General features: G+C 36.0%; 1 pseudogene across 1 annotated transcript; it reads right to left on the reverse strand.

Annotated features, from left to right (window-relative positions):
* LOC306867285 (phospholipid-transporting ATPase IC-like) lies at window positions 1-11,952 on the reverse strand (annotated as a pseudogene). The gene is made up of 24 exons: window positions 11,928-11,952; window positions 10,937-11,028; window positions 10,648-10,761; window positions 9,756-9,854; window positions 9,548-9,609; window positions 9,350-9,422; window positions 9,019-9,089; window positions 8,610-8,701; window positions 8,348-8,506; window positions 8,142-8,230; window positions 7,402-7,580; window positions 7,101-7,309; window positions 7,000-7,022; window positions 6,758-6,914; window positions 5,824-5,973; window positions 4,876-4,988; window positions 4,473-4,565; window positions 4,260-4,266; window positions 3,680-3,844; window positions 3,358-3,581; window positions 3,128-3,196; window positions 2,800-3,024; window positions 617-818; window positions 1-17 (listed from the first exon to the last, which is right to left on the reverse strand). The product of its transcript is annotated as a phospholipid-transporting ATPase IC-like (transcript).
* Between the last annotated feature and the right edge of the window lie 12,324 nt (window positions 11,953-24,276).

Genomic DNA, 24,276 nt, shown 5'->3' on the forward strand with positions numbered 1-24,276 from the left:
TCATTCCTCCTCCTGTCCTACAGGGGGAGCCAGAGAGCCTGTGGAGCACTTTCATTCAGTGCAAGAAGGAGACAAATTGGAGTAATAACTGTTACAGAAAAAAAAGAAAAAAAGACGGTAAAAATGGGTAAATCGCGTGTTTTGAAATCAAATAAAATCATTGTTGGACATTTTCATGCGATTGTCTGTTTATTTATCTAGCCTGGATTTCACTGCAGCAATGAGAAAAAATATTTATTTTCAATTAAATATATTTAGTTGTAAAATTTTATACAAAAATACAAGTATATTTAAAAGATCTAATATTACAAACTAAAGGTGATGGGATTTACCTTTTATCAACTATTTGGCCCCATGATGCTCATAGTGTTATGACAAATAGGGGATTTACAACTTTTTTTGCATTTTAAATAACATTAAGTATTGGCAAAATGGTCACTATCAATTAAATTAGGTGTGTTCCGGGCCTCCATTTTGGAATTGCACCAAAACCCCTAGGTTTCTGGACCACAGACGTTTTCAGTTAAAATATTTGCTACTCGTATCACATTTTCAGTGCATGACAAAACACACTGAAGATGCTAGCATGCCACATCACCACAATTCATTTCTATACGTGAACCCTGTGGAGAATCTTTCTTCAGACTATCTGCTGTAGCTCTCCTGTCCTGTGGGGATGCCGTAGAGGGAAGCCCAACTCCTGTGGTGATTAACTTTCCAAAACCTTTCCCTTGGGACATCGCATAGGATGAACGACGCTGAAGGGTTCCTCTCTGAAACCACGACTTCAGCTCAACAGGCTCATTCGAGCTGTGGATCTGCATGTGTAAAAAAGGACAATACGGTGAGCACAGACAATAACACAACAACATGTCTTATATGCTAATTGTGACAAAAGGATTTGTGATAAAGTAGAGATCAACCTTATGTTTGTTGGGGTTTGTTAGCACAAGACCTAAGGCCCGTGTGGTTATTGAGGGAAGGACAGCAATACAGGTGGTCACACATATGGTCAGCCAAACCTCAGGGGTACTGTAAGCATTCGGTGATGCTCCTGAAAATTCAAGTTCAAATAATCAACAGCGTTTCAACATTAAGGGAATCTGCTTGAAATCCCTTATAAAGAGTTTCTGCACGCTTATATTTTACAGCTATACAGTCTTTTAACACTGCCTCCTGGTGGTATGTATAAATACAGAGAGTCTCAAAAATTCAGATTGTGAAAATATGAAAGGTTCACATGCTCATGCGAAACATGTGAATAAAGGATTTTAAAATGAGATGAATATTTTATTATCTAATACAAATTATACCTTAAAATAATTAAAAAATATATAAATTATGAATAAGGTTAATATTTAATATTGAAGTTAATATCAAAATGATAAAGTATTTCATCAGTAAAAGACACATTCACACTCGATGCATTAAAAGCCTGAGGTGTAAACTTTTGAACAGGATGAAGATGTGTACATTTTTCTTATTTTGCCTAAATATCATATTTAGTACCGCCCTTCAGAGGCTACAGAAGATATGAATGAAGGAGGCATTTATATAGTGCTTTGTGTATTGCTGTACACCCAAAGCACTTTACACTCATGAGGGGATCCACTTGGATGATGCAATGGCAGCTACAGGACAACGGCACCAGTGCGCTCACCACACACCAGCTACAGGTGGAGAGGAGAGAGAGTTATGGAGCAAATTCATTGAATGGGGATTATTAGGAGGCAGTGATTGACAAGGGATTTTATGTGATTATTCATGTCTGTCTTATTCAGGTCAGTACTAAAATAATAACATGGATTTTGTATGACCCCACTTATTTTGGTAAAATAATTAACATTTTGCAGATACTGCAAAATGCTAAATATAAAATTCAAAATGAATATGAATTTTTCAAAAGTAATTTTTCTAATATTTATTCAAAATTTTCAAAATATTTACAAATGTAAATTATTCATAAATTTTACAAATTTTCCTAATATTCATTCATTTTCATATTTAATCAGTTCAAATTATTTTTAAAATTCTATGACATTTAAATGCAAATATAATTATAAACATTTACTCTCAGTTATAAAAATCAGTAAATTCCTTCTAAAATCTATATTAATAAAAAAAAAGTCATTTGCGATTATTGGGTAAATCAAGGAAACCAATACAATCATAAAAACAAAACATATTTAAAAAATAATAAAGATAAATAAAACACCTCAAATGACTCTTTTCAAGCGCATTTTCTATAAAAATGGAGCTCTGATACGGTGATAGGAAGAGTTCAGATACAAAAGCCTCTAAGTGCCATCTGAAATTTTCATCTAACATTAGCATTTTTATCAGACTGTATAATGTTTACGTTCAGTAATTTTAATCTAATGGCAATGTATAGGTCCTTTTCTTTGCAATTAAAGTGAAATAACAAATATAGGAGCCTTATAAAAATGCTTAGAGGCTTTTGCATCTGAACTCTTCATATAGAACGCTTACTACTTGATTAAATGCATTTGTCCCTTCTTTCAGGGATATGTGATTTACATGAACAATGATTAATCTGCAGACATGAATACCCAGAAAAAAAGTAGTCTTTAGGAGAGGCAGTGAAGAGTCGAGTGCTATGGAGAGCCAGCATGGACAGAAAGAACGCCACCAAACTAAAAACAACTGCTGCAATGCTGTACTTGGTCCAGAATTTTGTATGCAGAATAACCTAAAACCGACAGACAGAAACAAAACTATACTTCTATTTAATCATACTTCTATTATATATGATCATATTTGTTGATGTCATCTAGTTACCTCAACAGTCATGGTGAGCACCACAGATGTTTGAACTGTTACGGCTAAAGTCTGGTAATCGAGAGCAGAGTACTGCAATATTCCCATAGGGATGAAGAACAGGATGATGGAGGTGTAGATCGAGTAGAGGAGCGTGATGGCCAGAACTACAGGATTGAAAAGCTGCTTCTTCTGTCCAATCGAGTAGATCTCAGGCCAACACAGACAAGTCTTGGCACTCACATCCTATCATGGAGTTAATGTAACCAGTTAGACTTCCAGATGAACCAATCAGATGTTAGATTTCTTGTGATCGGTTGGTATTTAGCTTACCTGTTCAAAAAAAAACCATGCACTGTATAGGCAGGGATGTGTACAGTGTTGTGTAGAGGCTAATAAACCAGCTCTCATACATAGGCTGGAAAAGAGGGAAAAAATGCACCAAAATCAGCTGCTCGTATCATATCTTAGAGAACCAATACTGCATGTTGTTTTGACAGTTTGACTGTAATGACATATTTTTGCAGTGTGGTTGGAGTTGGTGGGTGTAAAGTGGATTAAGTGACCTAGTTGCTCTACCTGAGCGCTGAAGCCATTGTAGAGACTATACCAAATGTGCACCAGAGCAAAAGCAGTGGTTTTGTAGAGGAAATAGCGCAGAAGGATGCAGATGCGGTAGTATGACCAGTGCCCGTGTACCAGCAGCAGCCTGCGAAGGAATCTGAACTGAGCCAGAGCGAAATCTGCATTCTGCACCGCCTGACTGCCCTCCACGCCACAAAGACCAACGCCTATATGTGCCGCTGGTGAAAATACGAGAGTTTAGTTGATTAGCAATGTGAGAATTAACAAACGATGCATTTAAATAGTTGCTGTTTTGATCAAACGGTAAATATCTCACTCTTGATCATATTGACATCGTTGGCGCCATCGCCTATCGCCATTGTAATCGAAGTCGAATGCTTCCTGACCATCTCGACCACTTCTGCTGTTTGCGCTGGTGTCACACGACAGCACAATACAGACTGGCATTGATCAGACAGAGCAACAAACTTCGCCCCCCATTCTGTCGTTTTGGTGAATTATGTTCAGAAAATAAACAGTAACATCATTAATATTGTGAAAAAATATCACAATTTAAAAGAACAGTTTTGTATTGTAATATATTTTAAAATGTAATTTATTCCAGTGTTGCAAAACTGAATTTTCAGCATCATTACTCCAGTCTTTGTCACATGATCCTTCAGAAATCATTCTAATATGCTGATTTGCTGCTCAAGAAACATTTCTGATTATTATCAATGCTGAAAACAGTTGTGCTGCTCAATCTATCTGTGGAAACAGGCACTGAAAAAAAATATTCATTGAATTTACTAATTTATTTTAGGGTAAGTGGTTGCAATCAATTTATTTTAGCTACATTTATTTGACTAACTTTCAACGTTTTTTTTTTTATGTAGCTAAAATAAATTTTACCTTACCACTTACCTTAAGAAAATTTAGCATCATTGTTTTTTAGTGTACATTTTTTCAAAAGAATAGCATTTTATAGAAATCTTCTGTAACATTATAAATGTCTTGACAGTCACTTTTGATCAATTGAATGCATCATTCCAGAATAAAAGTATTACTTTCTATTATTGTACTGTATAGATTATATTCTAAAATGTTCAGATTTAAAAGTATATGCTCACCGGTTCAGGACCCGAAATTACTAGCGCTGCTTTGCTCTTCACTGCTCTCCTGTCTGTGATCCAAACCTCCGGCTCTTTAGACATGACAAACATCTGGAGAAGGAAAAAATAGGTGTCATCATCGTACAGTCCACACACATTTCGTAGTCAAGTTTATTAGATCCATGACGCACAGTGTGACAGGCAATGATCTTATAGGATTGTTAAAATCGTGCAGTGTGTCTCGGGCTTTAGAGTGTGCAGACAAAATGCAATAGCAAACTCTGACATGTTATCTTGCATTCGAAGGCAGATGTTTGGGAAAGTAATCTTGTGAGACCGTTCTAAACCAAATTATATTGATGACGGACTTTGGCATTTCAGAATGATTATAACAATGGATGGGCCTTTAAAGTCGCCTCACCTCTAGAGCTCTCTTGGTGCTCTCCTGAAGTGGCCAGTCCCTCTGAAGCCTTTCCAGAACAACAATATCTGCATCTTTACAGTACAGCTTCAACTGTCCTCCAGAGTCCCGCACTACAAAAACCCCATACATTAACCTATATGTTAATATGTTTTTACAGATATCCTATGTACCTTGCACAGCATGAATTTCATCAACAAGCTGTATGCAAACAGCTTGATTTCACTCAGTTCACATATGTGCCTTTTTGTGCTAATAAACTTTGAAAGCCTATGTGTTTGGCTGTGCACAAAATCTTAAAGCTATGGTCTACGATTTCAAAGATTGTTCATTATTAATAACCTCGTTTAGATGCTGGTTATGGTTCTACAGTACAATCCTAATAATATGAAGAGAAAAAAGAATGAAAAAAATCCATTCACTCTATTGGGTGTACACCCGCAGAGAAATTGACCAATGTAAGCTGTCCGGCCGGACAGCTTACATTGGTTAACTGCTCTCATCCAATCCCCTGCTCCACTCGCATCTCCACCCACCGCACCCCACCCCGCCCCCTCCTGCGACATGACATTTCGCGCGAAAGTAGGCAGCATCAACTCAGCAATGGAGAAAAACCAACAAACAGACAGCAGCAAGCAGAACTGAAGTATGCCTTGGGCTTCAACTTCAAAATATTTTAGAAATTTGAAAAGAACAAACCCAAAAGGTAACAGTGATGTTTTTTTGCCAATACAGTGGGCCAGTCATTATATAGACAAAAACATTCTTCAAAATATCCTCTTTTGTGTTTCACAGAAGTTTAAAAAGAAGTCTAACAAGTTTGGAACGGCATGAGTAAATGATGACAGAATTTTAATTTTTGGGTGAACTATTTCTTTAGGAGCAATTGATGAAACTCACCCAGTACTGACATACTTTTAAAATTTATGTATGTCACCCAGTACTGACATACGTCTCCTCTTGCTGGTGAAGTCCAGGAGGGCCAGGAGCTGATGGTGAGGGTTTCTCGTGTACGGGAGAGAAACACCCAGCCAAGCTCCCGTGCTGCACACACCAGAGCTTCCTCATCTGGAGAGGAAGCCTGGTAATGAGGCAAACCTGTATTTAAAAAAAAATTATAAAACAATGTAAAATATACTTTCCTATGGTTTTGCCTGGTCTCCATTTTATGGTGCAGTATTCCATCTGGCATCCATTCTTTAGGGGTAAACTATCAAAAATTTGTAGGCACTTCTTAAAATTTTCTTCATATTTTTCTTCACCATGACCATTGTAATAAAATTCTTAAAGCCGTTCAACCCTTCTAGCGCTACCAAGAGCTTAAAAGTTACGTTTACACTACTGTTTAAAGGTTTGAGGTCTGAAGATGAAGTTTGAGGTTTCTTGAGCATCAAATCAGCATACTAGAATAAGTTATGAAGGATTATGTGACACTGAAGACTGGAGTAATGATGCTGAAAATTCAGCTATGCATCACAGGAATACATAACATTTTAGCATTTACAAAAAAAAAAGAAAACGGTTATTTTAAACTGTAATAACAACACAATATTGCTGTTTTTACTAATGGAGCCCTGGTGAGCATTAGAAACTTTTTTCAAAAACACTTGTCCTGACCCAAAACCTTTGAACGTTAGTGTAGGTTATTGTTGACAACATTTAACCTGCATTACAAACTTTTAAACATTTTTTTAAATGAAGCTGTGAATGTGTGATGCTTTTACATTGGGACCCATGTCCTGAGGGTCCAAAAAAAAACTTTGGTTGTAAATGCTATAATTTATGGCCCTTTAATTGCATTTAGCAGCTATGTTTTCATCATTCCCCTTCCTTGTCTCCTATCAATTACAATAATGCCAGAATAAATATAATTTCTACTAACCATCCCTCCACTCGCTCATGACAGTGTGGCAAAGGGCCAGAGCCGTGAAGAACTCTTGGCACTCAGGGCTTCTCCGTTCACGCAGATTGTCCACCAACTGCTGGTCGGAAAACTTCAGTCCACCACAGGAAAACCGGTTCCAGCTTAAGTCTAGCGGCTTGTTGAAATCAAGAAATGAAATGTATCAACTTTGACTTGGTCTGTACAGTAGAACAGTAATAAATTAATGTATTACTTTTTACCTTCAGTTCCTTTGACATGTCACCTGAACAAACAGACACTCATCATTAGTGACATTATAAAGTACAGAAGGCTGAAAAGAGCATCAAAGAAATTAACAGACCATAAATGTGTCCGGCGATGAAGCACTGACGAAAAAGCAGGCGGTTTTGTGTTAGAGTGCCGGTCTTGTCGCTGAGCAGGTGGCCCACCTGACCTAATTCCTCATTCAGGGTGGTTGTACGGGCCTGAGCGGGGCTATTATTGTCCTCCCAGTACATCTCAACATCCCAGCCAATCAGGAGACAATGCACCATGTGGATCACTTCAAATCTGGTGCGAGACAATGAAACGGTGAGCGAAATATTAAAAGATAAACTAAATGTTAGAAAAGGCATAATGAGAATATGGAGAGCTGGTGTTACGTTATATAGAGAGACATGGGCATCGAAGGACTAAGCAAAATGATGTAGCCCCAGAAGGTGATGAAGCCCAGGTAGGCAGGAGACGAATCGCGCTGCAAGACAGAGACAATGTCGTACTGAGGGGAAAACCAGTGCTCAAAAATCAGGAGAAGGGCTGTTGTTAGCATGAACAGCAGAATCTGAAACATGATAAATACTGAGTTAGAAAGGGAACATTTTCAGATAGATTCTTAAGAAACATTCATAAAGACAAGTGTGTTAATACATAAAGAAAAGTAAAAAAAATTAAATAAATAAAAACAAATATAAAAATATATAAACAAAATTAAAATAAATAGTATAAAAACATTTTCAAAATAAAATCACTTCTAAATAAAAAATGTATTTATAATGCATACACATAAAAACAGTCACAACAAAATTAGCCTAAATTAAAAAAAAAAAGGAATGGAGGTTATTTAGTTGTCTTCACAATTATATTTTTGATTATTAAAATAAGCTTTTAATTAGTAAAAAAAAAAAAGTATTTCTTACAATTAATCAGATCACTCTAACCAATTATATATGATATTTGCATGATTTGAATTGTTATATACAGTTAAGAAGGTTAACTAGTGATTACACAATCAATGCACTTAAAAAAGCTACTATTCAGGCTATTCATGTCAATTTTACGTTAATATTTTTAATTTTAAGATAATAGTTGATGCAAAGTTATACAGTTTCGTTCTCTCTCTTACCACCAACACAGTTTTGTTTAGTAGTATTTCCACTTGAGTTTTCTTCAGTTTTAGTTTTCCACAGTTTCGCAGAATTTTACTATCTGAGCCTGTTATGGTCAAAGAAAAACATTTAATATTTCAGCTGCCAACCAAGGCCATTTGAAACAATAGCTCTGCACAGGACTGGTAGTGTTTAGGCTACAAATAGCACACATTTTATTTACCTGTGTATATAGCTAATCCATAAGCAATGTCCGTGTTTCGCAGCACAGTTCCTCAGAGGAGCAGATGGTCTGTGTCCAGAAGGTGGCGCTCTTCTTTCCAATGTAACTCACCTTTGAAGGAATGCAAGTTACCGTTTGGTTCTTCGCACCACACAATACCTAAGGTTAAAAAAGAGAGAGAAAGAGTCAAAGAAATGAATAGAAAGCTTATCTTCTGGTCACTACAAATGAATGACTCCAATGTTTGCGAGTCCATACAAACCATCAAAAGCTGCCAGGCTTTGCTTAACTGAATCTCCTTTCATCTCAGTATGAGTTACACTCAGAGCCTGGCGAAACTTCAAGTTGGTTTCTCTGCAAACAGCAGAATAATACAGTGTAAGAACAATGCAAACATGCTACATTAGCACTGGAGCTAATTTTCCACAACATGGTATGGTTCTTTAAAGTTTCTTTAAACATAGTAACAGTTCTATTTAGAACCAAGGAGCCTGAAGAATCCTTTTTTTGTTGTTGAAATAGTTTAAGGTTCTTTATTCCCGCCTTTTTGTTTTTCAAATCTGCCACCTCATCTAACTACACAGACTATCAACACACTCTTAACAGGTACATTTCTTTCTTAAAATGTCTATAAATTTAAAGTTTCACATTGTACCCATCTTTGCTCTTACCCATCGATGTCTGCTGTTTCTACGTAGCAAAGGCTGTGTGGCTCAGTGCTGCAAAGGAGGAGCAAATCTGCCTGGGACAAACAACAGAACAAACTTTAGGGTTGTTAGCGTTAGCTAAACTTGTTTGCAGTCAATCTTAAGTGGGGAAATAACTTCATAGCTCCACTAAAAGTCACTTTGAGACCAAAAATGAGATCAGGAAGTTTGGTATTGGTATCTAATGCAATGAAATTCATATTTAAAAGTGTGACTTGTGTGTCCAAATACATTTTTGGCTGCTGGGTTAGAAACACACATACACACACACACTCACACACACACACACACTCACAGGTATGATCTGGTCCTTATGAACCTGGAGAATGTCACCAACATGTACATCTTTCCACTTAACAGTTTTGAAGCTGCAAGGGAGATATTTAAGAGGAGGACTTTTTAAGTGAGAAATTCTCTGTAAATCTAAATTCTGTTGATGTTGATGTGTTTGTGTTGTTTCTGAGCTTTCCAGGCCCCTGACAGCATTACTCACCCCTCAGGAGTGACAATGTCACATGGGCGCCGGTTAATTTGTGCATCACTACGTCGTCGGCCCTGTGAGACGTGGGAGCATAATAGACAGATGTGGGAGTGAGGGGAAAATGGCTGAAAACTGAGATATGGCTGCTCTTTAAACTTCTATGTAAGTGAAAGTAGTTTAAAAGCATCGATTGAGAGAATGAAAAGAATGACAGACTCACCAAGTCTGTGGCTAGATCTTTACACCCACGCACAAGCAGAACAAACAGCAAAGGAAGCATAGTGCTGTACCAAGGGATGGTTGCAATTACAGGAACACACTGTAAATGAAAGACGCACAAAACAGCATAAATTTCCACCTAAGAGATTAAAAAATATAAATAAAAAGTAAATGGTCTATATAAAGTCATGTCCTAATCCCAGGTGAACACCTCTGGTGTGACTTTAAATGCAGACCTTGTATTTCCATCTCTGTTGCAACAGTTTTGGAAGTGTCTAAAATGGCTGTACCCATATGTACATGTCATTGGTGTTTGGTGATGCGTTTTTGGCTCAAGGTCTGCATTTAAAGTCACACCAGAGGTGTTCAATTGAATTAGGACTTGGCTTTCTGCAGATCAGTCAAGTTCTTCCACATTGACTAAAGCGATCATTTCTTTTTTTAACCTTGCCTTATACACAGGCGTTTTTATGTTAGAATAGAAAATAATCCTGTCCAAACTGTTGCTATAAAATTAGAAGCACACAATTCCCTAGAATATCATATCATTGTAGTCAAACCTGTTCATTAGAAGGGGGTGTCCCAATACTTTTGTCCATATAGTATACACACACACACACACACAAATATGCACATACAAAATCTACATATACAAAAATATTGACCTACAATATGAAACCTACACTTTTAATAAATGAATTATATATACAGTGTGTGTGTGTGTGCATAATGTGCTATATATCTATATAATTGTATACATAATATAATATTCTGAAATAAGTGTGAATGTTCATTTTACATATGTGTGTATGTATGCATGCATGTATATATAAATAGTTGAAGTCAAAACTTTACATACACCTTCACAGAAATGGGAAATAAAACCCACAAACCTGCAAGACCACAATAAGTAGGAAGAAAAGATGTGCCGCTCGCTGGAACTGTTCATACAGGTTAAGGGGCAAAAATGTCAAAGGGGTGTATTTGTAGCTCCGCACCATATTGTCCTGGAAACAAAACCCATTAGGAAAGTGTTAAACAATGAATAAAACTGGGTAATGCTGTCACACCACTGGAAACATCAACATAATGTGTGGCAGCCAAAAGGTATCAAATGTTGTTTTATGCTTCCATAACTACTTCACTCCAGACAATATGCATCAAAAAAAGTCTCTCACGTACAGCATAACGCCCCCAGCGGAAACAAAAGAAAGATCTGCGGCGACAGGATTGATGAAAATGACGGTCGTTGGCTCGAACCTCCCATTTGACTCCTTAGCAAAGATGATAGACCATCACGTCATCCAAAACTTTCAGTTAGAAATTAATCATTTTACAAGAATGGAAATTCTGAGCCACATCTTAAGAGACAAACCCACCCAACAGTTTTTAATTGTGTGCCTGAAATACTACTGCTTTTCAGTACTAAACAACACACACCCAAAGTTCATGTTCAGCCTTGAGGTGGAAAACTTGTCAAATAAATGTATTGCTAAATAAGTAAATAAAGTGAGTCATATGAAAACATTTATTACAAGCATTTAATGTTGACTAAATGCTTGTTTATTACAAACATTTAATACATAATTTTCTGGAGTGGTATACAGATCATTCCTACTGTAATTACTTTAGCATGCAATGTGTCAATTATGACACTAAAGCATCATATTTTTTAATGACACTTAAATGACAGTAATGACAATAAATTATGCCTTTTTCCCCACATTTCATAACAGTAACATTCTAAAGCAAAAAAAAAAGATATTTCAGGGGGAAAAAAACAAACAGAACAAACTTTGGAACACCGAAAATAGTTTTTTATATATTTTCAAGCTGATAAAAATACTTTCCAAATCAATTTCCAAAAATGTCCACAAATAAAAATATTCAGAGTTTTGTAGAAATACTCAGATTTTGGCCTGGCATAACTATTGCCATTAAGTAAGAAAATATAAAACGTAAATTAAGGGCATACATAATAAATAAAAAAAATTTAAAAGTCAAGGATATTATTTATGCCATTATAAATTATATAGCCTACTATATATAGTTTTCGGTTCAATTCGCTTTGGACCAGCTGGATCACTGCATATACAGGAATATTAATTTATTGAAATGATTAAATATACAGTTTACGCTGCTTGAACGATAAAAGCATGTCAGTAATACAAACCTCTTTCTGCCTTGCTATCAGCCATGACAGAGCAATGCACAGAGACAGTCTGTTCTGGAAATGAAGGATGAAGCCCATATTAACAGAGGTCAGTTGCAGTGACCAGGCTTGAAGCACTTGCATGAAATCTGTCATTCATTATACTGTTACCATGCTGACCTGAAACAAATAGACAGTCAAATAGACAGTGTCACAATATATCATTTAATTGTATTTTTAAAAGAACTAAATAATACAATATTAATAATATATATATAGTTGTTTCTAAATATAAATTACAATATTTAAAAAGTATTAATCAAATGACTTGCGACGTAAGTATACATTTTTAAATAAATTAATATATTTTTAAAGTACTGTTTATTACCTGGTGCATACAAAAAAAAAAAAAAAAAAGCGTTTTTTTTCTGGATGACATCGTAAATGCACACAATGAAATATAAACAAGCTTGTGAACACTGAGGAATATCTAAATTAGCATCACCTGTCCTATTCTGATGCTTGGGAACGACACATTCCATCCAGAGAAAGAGACACAGTAACACTCACTGTCATGTTAGATTAATAAAACAAAGTGCTAAACTGTGAACACTTGGGAGTTTCACCTACAAACCACTTCACCTGCTTACTGTTATTTATTTCTTGATCTCCCAAAGGGCTCACTCTCCGCGCTCTTCTCCCCAGCGTCTCTTCCAGGTAAATCACAGTTCCAGGTGTTCCTCGTGCCAAACAACCCTTGAGCTTCATGGAAATGTTAGCACATTTATTGAATCATGTCTTTCGTTTTTTCTTCTGGATGTTGTTTAAGGATAAATTCCTCTCAAACCTCATTATTTCCTGCTCTATCTCCTCCCTCTCCTGACCTCCTCCCTCTCAAATGCGCGGCTGGGGAATTTGTGCAAATTCGCTCCAGGTAAATGAGGGGGCTGGAACTCGATATGCAGCAGCACAGGTGGGAAACTAAGAGGAGCAGAGAAAAAACGACGAGTAATGTGAGAGAACAGGACAGGAAAGGGAAAGCAGTTTGTGTTTTAATGTATCTATGAAAAACAATAGGCTATCTAGGCCCCATTAGATCCCTTCGAGAATGAATGTCTGTGGTGTAAAGGCCCATTAAAGGTGCTGTATGTAAGTTTTTGTCTCTGCTAAAGCATAAAAATACCATAATATGTTTGCACATATTTAAGAAACATGCTAAATCAACATACTTGTTTATCTTAAAAACAATGCTACAGTCAGTTATTCTCCTTTGAAAATGTGCGTTCCGGGGCCTGAATGTCGGTCTCTGTTTTGGTCTGTGTAACCCGCCCACTGCCAGTTTACCCAATTGTATTTCGGCACCCCGGGTTGCCAGTTGGCGGAAAACACAGCGTATTTCATTCAGTGTCATTAATCTGGCAACCTGTGTGAGAAGGAGGGGCCGGGTGAAAAAAACCCTCTCCAATATTTTGAGGAGCGTCTTGCTGCAGCCCACAAGATCCAGGGGGCGTGGTTGGATCCAGATCCAACATCTCCCACCTTACATATACCTAAACCTACCAACATTATGAAGCTGCAGGCCCGGAGGCCCAACTGCACGCTCAGACCAGCATTTCCAGAACTATCGTTTTTTCAGAAAGAGCCAACTGTAAATTGAAAAAAATTCTAAATTAAATTAATAACAATGATAAACAATAAAAAAAACATTTTAAAACTGGACATCTTGAATGTTCAGAGAACAGTAAAAAACAAACAGTTTCCTTAGTGGGAATGTTAGCAAAACATTAAAAAACTGTATATAATCACTGGAAAATATTATGTCAAAGTATTACCAAATAAAACAATTTGTTTTTCATCAAATCATCCTGCTGGAGAAGAGTCATTTATTGTCAAAACAGCATAAAGGGTGTGCTATTATTGAATCAGAGGGATGTTCTATAATTCATGGAAAGAGCATGATTGCATGCGTTCAGAATAGCATTCGTAATATATTGCATATGCAGTGTGAACACTGTGCATAGTATGCAAATATTCTGCCTACATGGACCAGATTTGCCTGAATGTGCAGTAAGGAACAATCACTGTGAGGAATACTATATTCCACAATGCAACATCCTTGGCTTGACCTTTAACCATGGTACATGAGTTTGCAAACTCATTAATTATCAATATAATTCATAATACCACCATTTCTCTTCTTCTTTCTTCAGACAATCTGCTGTAACTCTTGGTGATTAACTTTCTAGAACCTTTCCCTTGAGTAAGACACCATATAAAATGAACATCACTGAAAGGCACCTCTACAGAAAACGCAACTGCAACTCAGTTTATTCATATGTGGATCTATGTGGTATGTAGACAAGAAATATTGTGAGAATAGCTAATAAAACTACAACATGCTAAAGCTTTGTGGCAAGGAAATTGACTATTGAGATGACGACAGCTGCAAAAATACAGTAAGCCAAACTTCACGTGTTCTGACTGTACTATACAAAATAATGAAGAGAGGTAGGGAAATATGTTCATCAAGTTATACTAAAGATGATGAATAGTTTATAAATATTATGAACTATTAATGTATAGATATTGTTACATTTTTGGTTGCACCACATAGCATTTTAACTAGCCTTGCTTTGTCATAAAGAAGTCAAAAGTTTTTTTTTAAATATTAAGCAGATTTGATGATGAAGAAGACGATAATAAAACATTATGCAAATTTTAAACTACTTAAGCATTTCATTTCAATAACTTTCCTTAATGAGGTTTTTAATGAGGAAGTTTATTTTCATTAATATTTTTAAAATATATGAAACAATACAATAATGCAGCATTGTGCAAAACTACTTAAGGTTTTATTTTCAGTATTTTTGTTCTTTTAATTAGGCTTTTTTTTCTCTATTATGGTATAAGGACACTTGTGTCTCTTTCGATATTTTGAATATAGAAATAAAAAACATGCTCTTCATAGAGTAGGTGTATTCAAATCATTCTATGCATAAACTGCACTTTTTTATGCATTTTTAAATAAATAAATAGGTCATCATATCATTGAAACTACAACTTACCAAATCAAATCATCTTTTTATGTTCACAAATCATACAATAAGACAAATTTGCCTAAGACAGTTACAATTGCGTATGGCTTATCCGGTCTCAGTCATCGTGCTTGAATTTCAATCTTGATTTCTGATAATGATCTGACTTCCTTCAAACATGTTACAGTACATCTCAACGTATCTCAGTTTGACTGTAATGACATATTTTTGCAGTGTGGTTGGAGTTGGTGGGTGTAAAGTGGATTAAGTGACCTAGTTGCTCTACCTGAGCGCTGAAGTCATTGTCGAGACTATACCAAATGTGCACCAGAGCAAAAGCAGTGGTTTTGTAGAGGAAATAGCGCAGAAGGATGCAGATGCGGTAGTATGACCAGTGCCCGTGTACCAGCAGCAGCCTGCGAAGGAATCTGAAATGAGCAAGAGCGAAATCTGCACGGTGGAAATTTTTTTTTAAAAATATGAATATTTTAAATTAGTCTTTGCTTAGCCATGTTTCTCAGTTTGATCTTCAGCTCAGCTCAGTAATGGAATGACAGAACTTGGTGTCTCTGCAGTTGGAATAATAATAATAATAATAATGTTGAGGCATTAGACAGCCATCATGAGCCAATTAGACAATAATCTCTCCACAGTTTTCTCTAATGACTGAAATGATAATTTCAAGAATATAATAAAAATACTTTTTAAAATATATTAATCATAAAACTGCACAACATTTAGTTTTTCTGTAAAATATCTAAACATCCATAAAATAAGATACATTTATTTTATTTATATTAGTTAAATGTATTTTATAAGCATCTGCATGTAATTTTGTATATTTTTGCAACTTTGGAGCCCCACTACAGTTAAATGAGTGGAATTCACTGTCTTAAAGAGATAGTTCACCCAAAAATGAAAATTACCCCATGATTTACTCACCCTCAAGCCACAGGTGTATATGACTTTTTTCTTTCAGACGGATAAAGTCAGAGTTATATTAAAAAATGTCCTGGCTCTTCCAAGCTTTATAATGGCATTGAATGGGGGTCAAGAGTTTGAAGCAAAATAAAAGCATCGATTCACTTCAGAAGGCCTTTATTAACCCCCTGGAGCCGTGTGAAGCACTTTTTATGATGGATGGATGCACTTTCTTGGGCTTCAAAATCTCAACACCCATTCAATGCCATTATAAAACTGGGAAGAGCCAGGACATATTAATAAAACTTTGATTGTATTCGTCTGAAATACGAAAGTCATATAGACCTACGATGGCTTGAGAGTAAATCATGGGTTGATTTTCATTTTTGGTTGAACTATCCCTTTTTAAGCCCGGGACACACCGAGCCGATGGTCGGCCATCAGGCAATGTTGAGTGGTTTTTGAGCATCGGTCGGCTTTAATCTTTTCAGAGTTATTATTTTTATTATATAATAGGGAAGTCTGCAGTTTTCAGATGCAGCCCAAGTGTTCTGAACACATCCTGAAAAGTGAAGATAAAATATTTTGATCACCATCTGGTGGCTGGCTGCAGTATAGGTCATTAGCTCCGCCCTCTCCATGTAAACGAATGGGATGTGAGCCAAACTAAACAATCAAATTACACTTCAAATGGATTTTTTCCCAATTATGTTTTCCATTATTTTAGGTAGTTGATATCACACTGATGTATGTTCAAGAGTTCATTTTTTTTAATAAGTTAGCTTTTAGTTACTTATTTGATGCTAACTGTGTGTGGTGTCATGATTGTGTGTTTGCAATTGGGTCTGTGGTTTGTTTTTACAGGACTTTGATAGCATGGCTCCTCCTTGTAGAGTTGACTGTGGCCCTGCAACCATAGTTATATGCATGTATGAATATCATATCTGCAACAGACTTCAGCAGTGATTTTGCTAAATGAACACAATGCAATGAGACGAAGGCATAAGCTATCATAGCATCAAAAAGTTACCATAGTTTAAAAACCTGTAATATTAAGTTACATACTCCCAGAATGACTCATTTCAGAATGTTTAGATATTTGCTCCAAAAAAATTAAAAATAATAATAATATATATATATATATATATATATATATATAGGTGCTATCTTCTAAGTTGTGTATCAGGTCCAGATGAAAATACCTGTAAATAAAAGCTGAAATGTTAATCTCTCATCTCATATTCATCTTTTGATGTCGAACCCAAATGTTTACAGTCTACAGCAAAAATAAAGGAATCGGCCTTACTGTTCCAATGCTTTTGGAGGGCACTGTATATTTCTGTGGCATCATTATTTATTTGTAATTGCATTCAATACTGTGTGAAAAATCAGTCAGTTGAAATCAATCAGTTATAGTGTTTGGCCATAGGGAGATGCTCTTACCCACAAATGTTTCTATAAAACTGTGTGGTTCACTGACAGAACAACATTATAGCTCTATGTGAAAATAGTGTTGGTTGAGATGAAAGTTCTCCAATTCCACTCACTACACCAATGGGCAGATTTCTAAACCCACGTATAAACAGAACATTTAGGAGCAGCACAATTGCGATAAACCAAGGCGAATAAAGGAACGGACTGAATGAAATGCACGAACCAGCATATTTTCACACCCCCATTAACCGTAGTCTAACCACTAGGCACTACGCAAATGATTCATAAGGTTAAACTTTGTATTAATTTGCCATTAGTGTGTGGTGACATGCCGTGCCATGGTGGTTGGTGAATAAAAAGTAGTCTATTGACTAAAAGTTTCCTTTGTATTTCTAATAAATGCCTAATGTATGCTTGTGAACATCTGTAAAAGACTTTTTAAATTTTATAAATGATAATAATAATAATTTTATTTGGAGGCTATACATAAAAATAATGAGAAAGAACAGAAGTACGCTATCCTGAAATATTTTTTTTGTCTTCAAAGAAACAGCGTGGTTTGCAAAATTCATTTTATAACAGTAGTTGACATGAAACACTTTTGGGAAGTTGACATGTCCGCCAGTATGACATGCTATATTATAATATTGGTGAATCCAAACTAACATCACGAAAACAACATTATAGGACACATATGCTGTCACATGTAAATGTGTAAAACCTTTTATCACAGTTAGGAAAATTAAAACCTCAAACCTGCATGACCACAACAAGAACTAAGAAAGCGTTTGCCGCTCATTGAAACAGGTTATGGTGAAGAAAGGTCAGGGGGTATTTTTGTATCTCTACACCATGGCAACAACCCTTTAGGAACAGTATGTTTTAATAAATATACTTTAGTGACTTTCCCAGGTCAGTATGACCTAAAAAGTTTCAAAGTTATACCATAATTAACGGCTCCGGTGTAAACATCGGAAAGATTTGTAGCACGACTACTCACCAAAGCAGCCGTTGACCTGAACTCCCCAACTGAATTCATCTGAAGGGTTAAAGACAAGCTCTCGTGACAATCAAAAGTTTCATTTTCCACATTATGCTTGTCTATATGATTCATATTTTGGACCCACAGTTGATGAAGAATCTCATTTTCTGTTTGTGAATTAGAAAGAGTTTATACCGTATGTTACTTGGATTATTGTGCTAGCACTTTCAAGTAGGCTATGTATTATTGAATTACATATAAAAAATAAATTCTAGTGCAACCTCCAGCTTCTTCCAGATTCTCATGAAATGTGTCTGTTTGTCTGAATCAGATACACTAAATGCCACGTCAAATATTTATTATGAACATTGACAAATCTAGCATTCGGTTGTGATAAAGAATACATTAAGACTACAGTTTTTTTATTGTCTCCCAGACTTGCCTATTGAAAATAATTAAATAATAAGCTACTGAAATAAAGCTATTGGTGTTGACAAATTTGTATTTTTCATATCACAAAACATTAGCCATTTTGTTGTTGTTTCTGGCTACTCAAATTGTGTAGAAAAAAAACTGTAGCTAGCCTATATATATATTGCAATGATGCATTTGCATTAGAGGTAGTAAAACTAAATATTACTAAATATCTAGTTAAATAAAAACAGTTAAATGAAGTGAGCAGTGAAAAACGTGGAGATTCAACCACACCTGCTTACTGAAACATTTCATTTTTACTTCCTTGATAGCAGAGCCATGGTTCACATCACATCCTCTTCTTCTCACCCAGGTAAAGTACAGTTCTCATTCATGTAACCTGTAATCCATAAGTAATATAAGCATCATGTCTCTTTCATTAACCCTTCTGCAATATGACAGGACAAAATAAGAAAGAGGCAAAAATATTCAGATGAAATCTTACAAATAAAAAGGTTATTTTGCACATTTAATTATTGTATTTTTGATTAATAAACATGGTTGATATTATTTATAATTTGTTTATCACTCTGCAAACGAAAGGTCAAATTAAGTGCATTGCATAATTAAGCCTTCAGTTCTGACTCAGGTTGTTTTTCTAACCAATCACACTGTTTTTTGCTTAGCGGATGATCAAAAAATCCCCAAAATCCCACAAAAAAAGACAAAGCAGGTTACTTTTGGTATGAAACAAAGTCTCAGTTTGACAATTTTGGCATTTTAAAAGAAATTCAAACAATAAATACTGTTTTGTGGCCCTTTAATATGTCGCAACAGATCGCTGTGGTGCCTCAGTTCAAGCAGCTCAAAAACCAATCATCTTTTCGTATTTACTAGTTAAAGCACAAAATAAACATGAATGAACATCAGAAGTTATCTTGTTTCAAACAAGTTCAAGCAAACCAACGTTAATCTACTCTCCTGTCTGGTTTGTTTATCGGACCAAATGGCAGATTCGGCGTTATGATTGGTCAGATCACCTGTCAATCAAACTCCCTGTGAAGGGTCAATCAAGTGGCTATAAAATTTTCAATAATCATGTTACTTCAGCTCATTTTAATTCAATCAACTGAACAGGAAGCAAAAAATCTTTATTTTTTTTCAGTGCAGATTAAAATGTTCCTGCGTAACATTTAGGGTTTAAGACAGAATTTTACCCATTGTGTAACTGCTTGAAATAACATGAGAAGTAAGGAACAAAAATTATAGGTGCTTTCCTTAAACAGAAATAAACATAAACACACAATTCCAAAAGGGATTTCCCTCAGATTTCCCCTCAGACACAAGACAATGGGGGGTGTCATAAGTTAAATAGTACATTTAAAGTATATATCTATATATAACTATACACACACACACACGTGAAATTCATAAGTATTCACAATTTATAAGTCTATAACAAAATATATAAACATAAATCATGAGGAAGAAATTGCAGTGTAGAGTGTCTAAGCTATTGACTGTTTATTATAAAAATAATAGATTACTAAATAGCCTATTAATAATCACAAAGTTGTGTATATAATTTATATTATGTAATAATGTATGGTTTTTGTGGTCCCTAATACAGCTCAGTAGGTGGCAGAAATGCACTAAGTTTGCAGACAGTCCTTAAAAGAGAGAACGATAAGCATTGTCAACTTCTATTACTCTTCAGGGCAGATGTCTGAAAAAGGTTATACAGTATATATATATATATTAGATATTTTATCATATATTTTATACTGTATTATATATAACTCTATTTTATTTTTTTCAAAATATTGTCATCGTGTATTTTCCACAGGCCGATATTTTTCGAGCCATTCCCTGTTGAAAAATTCAGCATATGCTGGTTAGGTATGTTTTGAAGCATGGCTGCTGGTTTAAGCTGGTGCTTAGCTGGTCATGTGCTGGTCGTGAGCTGGTCTAAGCTGGTCATGAGCTGGTTTAAGCTGGTCATGAGCTGGTCATGTGCTGGTCGTGAGCTGGTCTAAGCTGGTCATGAGCTGGTTTAAGCTGGTCATGAGCTGGTCATGTGCTGGTCGTGAGCTGGTTTAAGCTGGTCATGAGCTGGTTTAAGCTGGTCATGTGCTGGCCCTATAAGCTGGTCCTGAGCAGAAGCTAGTTGCTTAGGACCAGCACATGACCAGCTAAGAACCAGCTTAAACCAGCTCAAACCGGCAGCCATGCTCCTAACCAGCATATGCTGGGATTTTTTCTTCAACAGGGTTGTGTGTGCAAGTTTACATTGAAGCTTCTTCAAACGTGAATGTTTCTTCACCACGGAATGAAAAGTTGAGAAGATGTTGTTTTATTATGCCTTAATCTTGTTTTCTTTGTTGTCATCTATCGTTTTCACTTCTCCTTTTTGCTTCATGGAAACAGATATAACTTTACACATCAGCAATATGCCACAACAATCTAACTTAAGCCAGGAAGTTTACTAGCGCTAAAAGTGTCTGAGAACTGCATTAGGTGTGAAGAAGACTGGTCCGTCGGCCTGTACAAGATGCAAATGAAGACACATCTCTCAGATAACCACAGTGAGGACATTTGTGATATCTAATGTTTATTTTTTATTTATTTATTAATTTTAATTGGATCACTAACACACATGCTCCTGTTTCAATGCTCTTCAACTAGCGCTCCATCTAGTGACAGCCAAAGACACTGCAGCTTAATTAGCATCCGTTCACCTGCTGCAAGAGCATATCAAGGCCCAAAGTGGTTCAATCTTCCTCATTTCATATCATGACCCTTTTAAGATCATAAATAAAAGAATTCCCCTTACAGTGGCCCCTGTGTTTAGGCTATCAAAACTCGGTGGGCTGCACTGAAGCCGTGTAGGAGGTTTGAATGCGCATACATGTGTGTGCGTAAGATAACACGTATCAAGTCCTATCAAGCTCATCTATTTTTACACGTGGCCTCTCTCAGATACAGAGTGGTTTGCGAGATGAGAGGAGACCAGACCTGCAGAGCCATTGTGACCGGTTGACCAGGTTGCTATTGGCAATGCTCCATTACAGTTTAACTGTTGCTCCAAGCCTGTCAAAACGCAACGGGTGCACATATCTCGCTCTGAAAGCCTCACCGCATGCGGTTCCACAGGTGTTGATGGAGGCCTAGTGAAGGGTCTGTTGATGGCCATGACCTTACGATCAAACTGTAGCAGTGATCTCAAATCAATCAGAACACAGTGGATATTTTTAATTGCATGAAAAGACAAAACCGCAGGTTGCATATTGTAAACGCGTGTGTGGCCTTCTTGAGAGCAGAGAATAGTATTGTAGTCACTGTGTGTTATATTTCTGTTTGAGTACTCGGTTACACTTTATTTTGATAGTCCACTTTAAACATTCTATAAGTAACATTTCAACTACATCAACTAATTCGCAATTCATTTGCAACTACATGTCTACTAACTCTCAGAGTAGACTGTTAGGTTAAGTTTAGGGTTTGTAGAATAAGTAGACATATACTTGCAAAGTTTCTCCTAGTCATTATGTTGTGGGCCCATCAAAGTAAAGTGTTAGAAGATATTAAGCAGACACTCTCCTAATACTCTAATGAGTTGCAAAGTTACTTACTGTTAGTAGAATGTTTAAAGTGGACTATCAAAATAAAGTGTTACCGAATACTCAAATACAGTGCTATTTGAGTGCTCAACATTAATGGAGAAAAACCTTTAAAATATTTTTATTTTGACAATTACAGTATGTACACTAAACCAGCCTAAAGTTTGGACACATTTGGTGCTTCTTGAAATTAGCTGTGTAGACAAACAAGTGGTGCATATATATCATTTTCATTACAAAACTGCCTTTTTCATTCAAAAGCATCCCAGAATGCACCTCAAGCTTAGTTGAGAATGAACAGAGTGTGCAGTGATCATCTAAAAAGGTAGTCGACTTTATGCAAATTCAAATATAAGATATTATTATTATTGATACAGTATATTACCTTTAAATATATTTTAAAATTAAAAGTTAATAACAAATAATAATAATAAAAAAAAACATCCAGACATTATGTATCACATTTTTATGGCCTATGCAACTTTTGAGCATTTTGTTTTGTTAGATGCTCTGAGAAAAGCTGAAAGGTTCTCAATCACTCTTAGAGGTCAAAGGTCAAGTAACATTTGATAGTGTTTTTGAGTTGCTTATTCTCACCTAGGCTGCATTTATTTAATCAAAAATACAGAAAAAACAGCAATATTGTGAAAAAGTACATTTTTAAATAACTTTTATATTTGAAAATATTTTAAATGTAATTTATTTCTATAGGTGAATTTTCAACATTATTACTCCAGTCTTCAGTGTCACATGATCCTTCAAAAATTATTCTAATATGCTCATTTGCTGCTTAAGAAACATTATTATAATTATTAATGTTAAAAACAGCTGTGGTGCTTAATATTTTTGTGGAAAATGTTACACATTTTCTTCAGGATGTAATATTATAAATGTCTTAAGTGTTGCTGAGTAAAAGTATTCATTTCTTAAAAAAAAAAAAAAAAAAAAAAAAAAATCACAGACTTTTGAACAACAGCAAGCTCTGTTATACATATAAGTCTATATAAGCTAATTTGCAACATTTTTAGATTTCAGAAGCTCTAATTTCTGAATTCACATAAACATAAACATTCACATAAACATCTATACTGGACGCATTTCTTGCAAAATGCCAAGTCTCACCATTTCCTAGGCCTTTCTATCCATCCTTGCCACCCTAAACAACGATTTGCTTACAATTTCAACATCCCTCATGAGTTTGAACTAAATACGCCAATGAATGAAAGGCGTGCAGATAACATCATGGCATCAGCGCTCCAAAACCTAATCTAAATCTATCTAAAATCAAAATCTAATGTAAAATATCAGCAAAATCATTTGTTTTATGGGAAGTGAGTAGGTGGCCTCGAATGAGGTTTTTGGGGTATACCCCTGTCTGCTGCTCTGCTTTAGTTTCTGTTCCGACGAACGAGTCAAAAACGGGAGAGGGGCTAGTTAAAATGAGGTCGTTGTGAGGAGAAAACACTGACAACTCAGAGACAGGAAGTGGTTTGAATTCACTTGAGAAAGAAACAGGGGTGATTGGAGTTACTGTACAGACAAACAACGCAGCTGAACTGTATGCAAAAGGTGAGGCCTGAAAGTTCAAACTTCAACGCGCGCCAGCTGCGGTGAGCGTTCATCCTCATTCACACGCTCCATTGCAGCATACTTGAAAAATTAGCCGTTTCATCTACATTTTTAACAAAAACATGTTAGAACCGTCTTTCGGATGAGACATTAAACCGAGGTCCTGACTCTCTGTGGTCATTAAAAATCCCATGGCACTTCTCGTAAAGAGTAGGGGTGTAACCCCGGTGTCCTGGCCAAATTCCCTCTACTGGCCCTTGTCTATCATGGCCTCCTAATAATCCCCATACACTTGAGTGGCTCTATGACTCTCTCACCTCTCCACCTGTAGCTGGTGTGTGGTGAGCGCACTGGCGCCGTTGTCCTGTGGCTGCCGTCGCATCATCCAAGTGGAT

Source organism: Barbus barbus (assembly GCF_936440315.1).
Source record: "Barbus barbus genome assembly, chromosome: 49".
NCBI lineage: Eukaryota > Metazoa > Chordata > Actinopteri > Cypriniformes > Cyprinidae > Barbus > Barbus barbus.